The sequence below is a fragment of the Octopus bimaculoides genome, chromosome 18, assembly GCF_046866305.1.
Source record: "Octopus bimaculoides isolate indiv1 chromosome 18, ASM4686630v1, whole genome shotgun sequence".
NCBI lineage: Eukaryota > Metazoa > Mollusca > Cephalopoda > Octopoda > Octopodidae > Octopus > Octopus bimaculoides.
Genome location: NC_142945.1, coordinates 54,771,628 through 54,782,605, shown reverse-complemented (window position 1 = coordinate 54,782,605; position 10,978 = coordinate 54,771,628). Strand labels below are relative to the sequence as shown.

The window sequence follows — 10,978 nt, the reverse complement described above, 5'->3', positions numbered from 1 at the left end:
AGGTAACATTTTTCGAAAAGAACATTGGTCGAAAGCATAGAGGCTGAAAGACAAATTAGTAAGCACACACGCACCCACGCACGTTACAAATTTGTAAAAATCATGGCGGAATATACGACGAAAAGCTAATATTTCTTTTAAAAAATGGTTGAAAAGATATAAAAATAATACAAAGATTTATTCATGATATTTTTGGAGTCCTTAAATTTAGAAACTGTTAATGTATAAGTCAGAGTTTATAGATTTTATATAATCTACACGTTTTGATGTCGAGTTAAGTTAGTTATTTGTGATAAGCATAAAATAAAAATATTCACAAAATAATTGAGACTGACTATAAAAGGGATCAATCAAATAGTTAATATTCATTAAACTTCCTGGTCTTGTGCCTACTTTAGAAATAAGTATTGCAAAGGTGACAGGTAGCCTAGCAATGAACTCATTGATCATAGAACGTAAGAGTTTGCGGTAAACTATGCCATGCTCCATCGAGCATATCATCCTTCATAGATCAATGAAATAGGTGTTAGTCAAATTATTGGGTAGATCTAATTGACTACATTCTGCCTATAAAAGTTTTGTGATTCGATGCTTTTTGCTGAAAGCCATTTTTAATGTCACAACCAGGAAAGAAGTTAGAACACCCAGAAATTATTCTATATTGGACGTTATACGTAAAGAACACACACGCACACGTACACGTACACACACACACACACACACACACACACACACACACACACTAAAAAGCCCGCAACAGCAACATCAATGACAAAATCAAGAAGAAGAAGAAGAACAACAACAACAACAGCAGCAACAAGATCAATGCAGTTGATGTTCTGCCTAAACCCTTCCAGTGCAATGAAAGCAAGAACAAAAAGTAAGTCGGAGAGTATGTCCCGCATCCTTTAAACAGAATGGACTCCGCTCAAGACATTCGATAAAGAAGTGGTAGCATACCGGTGGTGCTAAATAGGGCGGCTTGTTAATCCTATCACACAAAAAGAGATTATTTAATCCCGTCTTCTGCCTATGAATTAATTTGCCGAATGAGAAATGTTATACGGTTTTATTATTCGCTCCGATTGTCTGCCGTCCTTGTGAGGATTAACAGAAGTATTTTTAGCTAATGCATCGAGATTTTTATGAACGACCCAAAACGGCACCAGATTTAACTCTCAAAAAGAACTATTGTCTTTTACTTTCCTTCTTTCCTTCCTTCCTCTTTCTTTTTTCTTGTTTTTTTTTTGACTTTGGCGACTGTCAAAAGAAAATTGGAAAAACTTATTTAGCTGTTGAGGATTTCAGATTTCTTACTTTTATAGAAAAGATTGAGAGATAGGGAGAAGGAAAAGGAAATGAAATAGGATAGAGAGAGAAAGAGAAATAAAAGAGAGAGATGGTGGTTGAGAAGTAAAAAAATAATAGAAAGAGAAGGAGAGAATATGAGAGAAAAAGAGAAAGCGAAATTAGAGAAAAACAGGATAGACTGAAGGGGATGGGTAGAGAGAGAAAAAGTGAGAGAGAAAGAAAGAGAGGGAGAGAGAAAGAGAGAGAGAAAGAGAAAGAGAAAGAGAGAGAGAAAGAGAGAGAGAAAGCGAGAGAGAAAGAGAGACGTAACTAAATAGATTGATAGGGAGAAAAAAGAATGGAGTTAGGGAGAAACCGATGATAAAGGAAAAAAAGAGAGAGAGTGAGTGAGGGAGAGAGAGAGAGAGTGAGGGAGAGAGAGGGTGGAGTAGAAGAGGGATGGAAGACTACCAGGAAGATGGAGGGAAATGGGATGAAAGTGAGGTGAAGAGAAAGAAATAGGCGGAGAAAAATAGTGAGATAGATTGATAACGAGACAGAGAGACAGACAGGTAGGCCAAGAGATAAACAGACAGATAGATATAAAAGGAGATCGATACATAGCAAGACCTTGTGTGCGCGCGCGCGCGTGTGTTTGTATGCGTGAAAATAAAATAGTAAAACAAGATATAAAGAATGATTAGTGTGAAACTGACGACCTATTTTGGAAAAAAACACTGAAAACAGTAAAAAAATGTTTTTTTTCTTCTTGCTCCTTTAGAGCGAAATAAAAGCGATTTTAAGGAGCAATTTTATGTTTAATCACACGTAGGATGTTGTTTTTTAGTTTATTATTTGATGATAACTATCATCTTTCTTGGAATTGTTCAATGAGACAGCCTTGTTGGACATTTTGTTCCAGTCTAATGGAAAGAAGAATCACAAGTACTGCGGAAGTTTACTTAACTAAATCAATGAAAGGCTTTCTAGAAATAATAAGGTAAAAGTAGTTTTGGAATCACATTATGCAAGTACGTAACAAAACACACACACACACACACACACGTACACACACATACACCCACCCTTCGACAAGCACAAGGTAGGGCTGCGTTCATTGGAGTAAAGCAGGGCTTCCCACTTATTACCTCTGTCCGGTGATTCATATTTTTTTGAGAATGTAAGATCACATATTATTTTATTCTGGGAGAAAATTGTGGAACAACATTTGGATTGAAATGAAACGTGCAAGAAATACAGGATATATATATATATATATATATATATATATATATATATATATATATATTAGTTATCAGCAAAATTTCGGGAGGGAAAGAGAGTAAAAAAGAAATGGAAAGAAACAATGGAAATTTTTAAAAATTTTAAATGTACAGTTTTATTAAAGGTGAAAATAGAAAATCTTGTAAATTTTCATAACAGAAATATTCCAGTTCACGTTTTTTTTTTAATGTTTTTATTTTATTCTAGGTTCAAGAGTTTAATAATTAATATAGAAAATTCTTTCATTCCGCCGTCCTCCTCCACCCCCACTATTTCTCCCTCCATCGCCGCCGCCGCCACCAACCGATGTTATTTTATTACAGAAATGAATTTTAGATAATGGATCTTTATTGATTTTATAAACCTCCTTTTGCTGAAGAAAAATAAAATAAATAAACGTAAATAAGCAATAGAAAGTCCACTTTCAACACATTCCTTCTTCCAAAATTATCATCATCATCATCATTATTATTATTGCTATTATTTTTTGAAATTTTATAAGCGTTTACCCTCTTAAATATCTTGCTTTTTAGAAAATATTCCTTCCTTCCTTCCTTCCTTTCTTCCTTCCTTCCTTCCTTCCAAATTCTCCACGACCACAATGTTGATTTATCGCATGCATTAAATGACTGTTTTGTGGGAGAGAATTGTGAAATTTCGACAAAATTTTAGTTTTAGATTTTCATTTTTTGCTTTCACTAATGACACAATAGAATTGACCGGATATCCACGCGGATAACGTATCGACCATTTAGAATCGAGATGTGTGGTTCGTATGCTAATTCCTGCGGACCGTGACCAGTGACAAACGCTAGAGTGTGGTAAACCTTGAGTTTTCCACCGCCGTCCCCGGACCTCCCAAGCCTATGAAGCAGACCTAGCAGTGCCTCAGCTTCATCAAAGAGTCCCCCGAGGCGGGTTGTCCGTCGTTCCCCGTCTAGTTACGTCACTTACGAGATGATGATACGATGATTATAAAGCATTGCCCAAGGCCTTTATGTCTACATAATAATAACACCATTGTTAAACTTGTCCCTCCTATTATCTAATGTAACCGTTTCTGAATCCTTAGACAATGTGGATGGGGGTAGGAGTGAGGGCTATTTGGTTGCTATTTCTATATTTGCGAGTCTGATAATCGTTGTTTTTTAACCTTCTCCATATTAACAGACAAATGACCAAAGGAACTCCGGCTGTAACTATTTCACCTTTTTGCTTATCTAGGACTACATTATCTAATCTGTGCTAACCTTCTAAGCACGTAAAGACGTGTAATTTTGAGGGATATTTAGTTGCTATTTCGAACAAGCAGGAAGACCACATAAAGGCTCTTCTGACTCGTTTTCGGCATGGTCATTTTGAAGATAATTTTTCAATACACACAATACCATAAACATTAATTTTTACATTTCAATGTATTTTCCTTCTTTGCAGATTACTTTCTACCATATTGATTAAATTCGTATCGATTTTTCCCTATTAAAATGAATTTAGTTTAGAACTATATCAGACACTGCATGTTTGAATTCAAAAGAGACTCTTTAGCAATGGAATCTGCAGGAAATATTCGTTGTGTCTATAGGAATGAAGCTTTAAGTGTCCGGATGATTCTACATAGTCACTTGGTTTCCAAGAAACAACAGCTAAAATTGACACTAATAAGACCTTGCCATCTTATAAAAAGGTGGGGCATAGTGGGTAATGCATTCCTAGATGCACATATCTGAGAAGAAGATGAGAGAGTCATCACTGATACGCATTTTGCTACAGGCAGAGCCGTTCAGTGCTGAATCGGTTTGAGCAACAGTAAAAGCCATCACCAGCATGGAGGAGGGGGAGGAGGAGGAGGTAAATAAAAGCAAATAAGTGAAAATAGAAGTGGTGGTGGATCCCCGTCGTTCGACGCGCAGATTCAGTTGTTCGATCGACTGATTTATATGCTCCTGAATTAACTTGTAAAAGTAGCTGAGTATTCCACAGACCTATGTACTCCAGAATCAGCGTGACAACGTGTGATAAGGCAGTACCTGTCAAACACCACCCCACTCAGACCTGTACGACCATCATTTTTACTGGTACCGCATTCGTCGAACAAAGCCCGATCGGCAATTTACATGGCAGAATCTACATAAACTTACATTTCTAAGCCGTTCATTTTTGATGAGGTGCCTTTCTGCCCGAAATATACAAAGGCTCGTTAGCACGCCACGCAAAACTACTTAACGGCATTTCGCACGTCTTTACGTTCTGAGTCCAAATCCCGCCGAGGTTGTCTTTGCCTTTTGGGGTCGATAAAATAAGTTAAACACTGGGATCGATGTAATCAACCAGCCTTCTCCCCAGAATTTCTGGCCTTGTGCCAAAATTTGAGTTTATTATCATGGACTTGTGCCTACGTTAGAAACACTGATCTCTTCTTATCTGTTAGGGTTTTTTTTCTCTTCGTTTTAACATCTACAAATTGAAAAGCTTCTAGTTAAACACTGCAATTAAGTAAAGTAATTAGAAGAAACACAGTAATTGACTATGTAATTAAATAAGGATTTTCTTTTCTAAAATCAAAAACAGAACAAAAAACAAGCAACCCTGAGGAATAAACTAAAAGATTTGTCTGATTTCTACAGATCAGTGGTGCTGGGTCCATAGTCGTGTGTTTTTATGTTTTATACTCCCGTCTTTCTTCTTCCATAACTTTTCCAGGAACCTCGCATCGCCTCATATACTTTTATCTAAGAGTTCACTTGTTGTTACCGTGACTTCATCGACCGAATTAGCATGATTTGGAATTCGATTCAAAGCTTCGCCTCCACGAATTCTTTCCCCTCTTCATCCCTTTCCAATTTTTTTTCTTTCTGTTGATGTATTTCGTTTGTCATCTCTTCCTTCTTCCTCATCTGTCTCATCCTTTTCCCTCTTTTTCGCTCTCTACTCACATCTATCTCTCTCTCTCACCTTCTATCATCTCTATATCACCCTCCCCCCATCTCTCTCTCTCCCTCTTTCTCCCTCTCTCTCTCCCTCTTTCTCCCTCTCTCTCTCCCTCTCTCTCTCTCTCCCTCTCTCTCTCCCCCTCTCTCTCCCCCTCTCTCTCCCTCTCTTTCCCTTGTCTGTCATCCCTCTTCGTCCTTTCGCCCGATGCTCACGTTTCTCCCTTTCTCTCTCCTCCCGTGTATTACTATTTCTGTCACTTTCTCTCTCCTCGTCTCTTTCACCTTCTCTCTCACTATTTTTCTCTCCACGTCCATATCACTCTTTCTCTCACACTTCTCGATTCAACGGTTCTCCGTATCTCTTTCTCCTCTCTCTCTTCCCCTCTTTCTTCCTTTCCACCTCTCCCCCACCCTCTCCTTTGCTTCCCTCATCCTTTTCCTCCCCTCATCTCTCTCTACTTACATTTACTCCTACCGTTCTACAGCTGACACTTTTCCGACATGACCATTAACTACATCGTCTGCTGTAATCAGTTGTTCAACCATCAAACACATGCACATATCATTAAACAACAACACTTCATTCTTCACAATCATCATCATCATCTTCTTCTTCTTCTTCTTCTTCTTCTTCTTCTTCTTCTTCTTCTTCTTCTTCTTCTTCTTCTTCTTCTTCTTCCCCTCTTTACCTAACTCCCTCTCCACCAGCCGCAACCTCCGGCCTCCTGTCCTTCTTTTGAATTGCTAGTAAAATTATAACGCACAGCTGTCAAGATTAAACACGAAATTGAAAGCCAGAACAAATGTTCTTATTTTTACCGATAGATGTTAATTATTTTCTGTGAGCGATAGTCATTTGTTTTGACAGGTTTTTCACTTGTAGATAAAAGTTGTTCTTTTATTTCCTTCCATTAGTCTACTCAAACTATTTAACATCCAGAGAACGGCGCATAACTAATAGACATTTCATTATCATCATCCTGTGCCATATTCTGCCACAGCCTCGGCGACCATATTCTTCCTTGCGACGGAATGGGAAAGTGGCTGGCTGTCTTGGAGGATAGGATTGTTGCTGTGACTTGTTCTCCATCACGTCCTTCTTTCTGTACAGTGCAGCGGATTTTGGGTGAGAGAGAGAGAGAGAGAGAGAGAGAGAGAGAGAGAGAGAGAGAGAGAGAGAGAGAGAGAGAGAGAGAGAGAGAAGTAAGAGATGTGCTGAGAAAGGTGTTGTGCGTCTGAACTGCGGCAGGAGCTGAGATGTAATTACGTCCAACCCGATCGTAAAAGATTTATGCGGTGGAGAACAATAGCGACAATGATGATGATGAGAGAGAGCTCATACTTGACCTGGACTATATTTTATCCAGCCAGGAGGGACGAAAGGCAAAGTTAATTTTAATGAAATTTGAACTTAAAGTGCAAAGAGTTGGCACAAAGTGCTGTTTCGAACAAGGCCAGAAATAAGAGAGAAGGACTTAAGCAATCAAATCGATCTCACAACTTGATCAGGGAAGCATGAACGACAAAACTGAAATCGGTGCAGAAGGAGCGGAATCAAATAGCGCAATAACATTTTATCTGACACTATCACGATTGTGCAAATCCACCACCCTTAATGATAATAATAATAATAATAATAATAATAATAATAATAATAATAATAATAATAATAGTAATAATGATAATAATAATAATCATCATAGTTTCAAATTTTGGCACAAGGCTTTGGTCGACCCGTATTGTATATGTATATTACATGAGTTTGCCCGTGGTTGTCGACGATGACCATAGACATTACACTCACATATACGTTACACACACACACACACACACACACACACACGTATATATATATATATATATATATATATATATATATATATATATATATATATATATATATACACACAATCATATATTACATATATATATATTACATATATTTAAAACATTCGATATTCTAAAAATATCTCTGTTTTCATATAAATTTTTATGCATGACACCCACCCTTTGGTCTTGTCTTCTTTTGTCTTGTGTTGTCGGTCTCGGTGCTAAATCTCTTCCTTATCTCCAGAATTGTTGAAGTCTTTCCTCAGAAGGAGAAACCGAACACAGATGTAATTGATGGATATATTCATTGTGTAAGAATCTTCTATTATTTATGTCTATTCTTGTCAAAGTAATTCAATTTCGAAGAATTCATCAGCCGTTATCATAAAATGAAAAAAAAAAAAAAAAAAAAAGAAACATAAAAAAGAACAGAAAACGAAATGTGTACAATGAAGGAAAATTACACTCTCCTACATTTGATGTTAAACGAGTGATTCAAAAAGTTGAACCAATTCTACTCGGACAGCTGCTTACTTATCGCGAAGGGATTTCGTCTTTTCCTCTCTGTCTTATCTCCTCCATTCGCCCACATATTCTGTGGTGATATAATCCCAAGGCTTGAAGACACTGTAAATATTGCGTGTGAGATCGTCCAACATTTTTTCTTTTGTTCCTTATCTTTTGCTTATCTATTCCGAGATTATTACAAAAAGATTTCAGTTTTGGTGTTGTTACTGTATTATATGATCTTAGGAGTGTGTGTGTGTGTTTGTGTATGTATATAACTATCTATGCATGTACGTGAGTACATATGTATATCTGCATGTACGTATGTATTTATATCTGAATGTATGTGTGTATATTTATGAATGTATCTATGAATATATGTAGGTGTGTATGTTTCATGTATAAATATATGCATGTATGTATGTTTGTATGTATGAAGTTAAGTATGTGTGTATGTATCTATATATGAGTGTATGTATGTGCGTATGTATGTCTATATGTACGTATTTATGTATGCAAGTTCTAGTTTAATTTTTAAAAGTTCTCAAGGTAGCGAGCTGGCAGAATCGTTAGCACGCCGGGCGAAATACTTAACTGTATTTCGTCTGTCTTTGTGTTCTGAGCTCAAATTCTGCCGAGGTCGGCTTTACATTTCATCCTTTCGGGGTCGATAAATTAAGTGTCAGTTATATACTGGTACTTAATCGACTAGTTCCCTCCCCCAAAGTTTTGGGCGTTGTATCCAGAGTAGAAAAGGATTTTTAAAAGTTCTCACAAATAAGGAAAAAATTTAGCTTCTAAACTTAGTTCCTGCCAGCTCGCCGCCTTATCAATTTTAATGAGTCTAATATCATTTTATTTCAACAAGTACGGGAGACAATTCTAGCATACTTCGGTCTTATTATGACTTCTTCAGTTTACTACAGTTCTCTAAAGAGAAGGAGACACAGGAGTGTGTCGTTACGGTTTTTTTTTTTTGCTGAAGGTATTAGATGTGTAAAGATAGTTGATGAAACTTTACTGCAGTGAACTATCAGCCATACAAGAATAAAAACCAGTTCTCATTTTGTAATTCGTCTGGAACGCACCTCTTACACCTCGGAGCGCATCAGAAATCGTGGTTCTTTATGGACGCTTTGACCAATGATACGCTTGGCTACTGAGTGAGAGACGCTTGGATAAGTTCACTTAAAACCTAATTGAATTGTACCGAAAATACCGCGTTACCATGGAAATTCTACATTATGGATGAGAACTAAATGAATGGAAAACACACGCAAACATCAATGCCTAGAGGTATGCGGGTCTTCGCGCGCGTGTGTGTGTGTGTGTGTGTGTGTGTGTGTAAAGTAGAAAAATATACGAAATATATGTATGTTATATATATATATATATACATACATACAAATTATATATATATATATATATATATATATATATATATATATATAAAGCTCTCTCTCCCTATAGATATATAAGTATATTAAAGTATACAATATTACAGGTCCATCTCGAGAACAAAGATAAAAAATGATTATATATAACTATGCTTATGGGTGTTTGTGTGTGTGTATATGTATATATATATATATATATATATATATATATATATACAATTAAACCTTGGGAGAGGCATTATGCCGGTAATAAACACACGCACTGGTTCAGTCCTTTATTAATTTATATAGTTTTTTGTTAAATTATTTCATTGCACTCTTGCAATCTCTTCAGCAATGAAATAATTTAACAAAAAACTATATAAATTAATAAAGGACTGAACCAGTGCGTGTGTTTATTACCGGCATAATGCCTCTCCCAAGGTTTAATTGTATTTCTTTCAACACACGTATCCACATCAAGAATCTTGCACACGAAATACACATACGATATATATATATATATATATATATATATATATATATATCAAAAAGTAATTTCGAGAAAACAGACCGCTTCGACAATAAATAGATAAATAAAAAAACATACCCCAAAAAGGAAACCAATATCAAGAGATAGTAAGTATTAAACTAACCGACTAAGAATTGGATATATTGAAAGAGCAGATTTGGAGGAAACTAGCGATGGTCTGCGTTGGGGAAGTAACGAGTACAAAAAGTTGATGCAATAGAATAAGTTTTCTGCCGTAAGAAAGGCCAACGGCATAAAAATTTATTTCACTCTGTGAACTTTTTGTAACAAAGAACATTGTATTTCGTTTCTTACTCCTCACATACACATATATACATGCATATACACACATAAATACGTTTATACGCACAAGTATACAGGCATGCACTCACACACGCATACATATACTTAAACATACATTCACAAACATCTAAAAAGAGGAAGAGAGAGAGAGAGAGAGAGGTAGAAAAAGAGGGAGATTAAAAAACTCAGAAGAGACGTAGAGATAACAGGAGCAAACGCGTACATACACGGAATTACATATTGGAATACACACACACACACACACACACACACACACACACACACACACACACACACACAAATAACAATATGCCGGTGCCAATGAAAACAAATGGACGTACTAAATCGCAGGTATATGTAAGTACACATGCACAGAATTATACATACATACATGCATACATACACACACATGTGTATGTGTGTCTGTCTGTCTCTATGTTTCTATATATATATATATATATATATAGCAGTACATTTTGCTTTCTGTATGTACCTTGTGATCATTCTATATATCGCCGCCACTGAAACGAAACTTGAACCATAATATGAGTTATCTTTGCAGCTTTATCTTTCGATACATATGAAGATATATAGAGTTCGAAATTGGCTCTGTCATGCCATTTAAGTCGTATTATATATATATATATATATATATATATATATATATATATATATATACTTATATATGTGTTTGTGTATATATGTATATATATATTCTCTCTCTTTCTCTCTCTCTCTCTCTCTCTCTCTCTCTCTCTCTCTCTCTATATATATATATATATATATATATATAGTTAAATAACATTTGAATAAACTTGTAGAATACTATGCAAAGCTCGTCCACTATTATTGGTTGTATTCCAACGTCATGCACAGCGTTTATAAGAAAATTTGAATGCGTAGATAGCGGTTGACACATTATTCTT

The 10,978-nt window shown here is 36.0% G+C and overlaps 1 long non-coding RNA gene across 2 annotated transcripts; it reads right to left on the bottom strand.

The window, feature by feature from the left end:
* Positions 1 to 224: 224 nt before the first annotated feature.
* Positions 225 to 10,657, bottom strand: LOC149132112 (uncharacterized). Of its 2 annotated transcripts, none has more exons than XR_016244893.1 (3): positions 10,546 to 10,657; positions 7,512 to 7,669; positions 225 to 1,260 (listed from the first exon to the last, which is right to left on the bottom strand). It is a non-coding gene; the product is annotated as an uncharacterized LOC149132112 (long non-coding RNA). The 2 variants fall into 2 exon arrangements; XR_016244892.1 differs by having other exon boundaries at positions 10,444 to 10,651.
* Between the last annotated feature and the right edge of the window lie 321 nt (positions 10,658 to 10,978).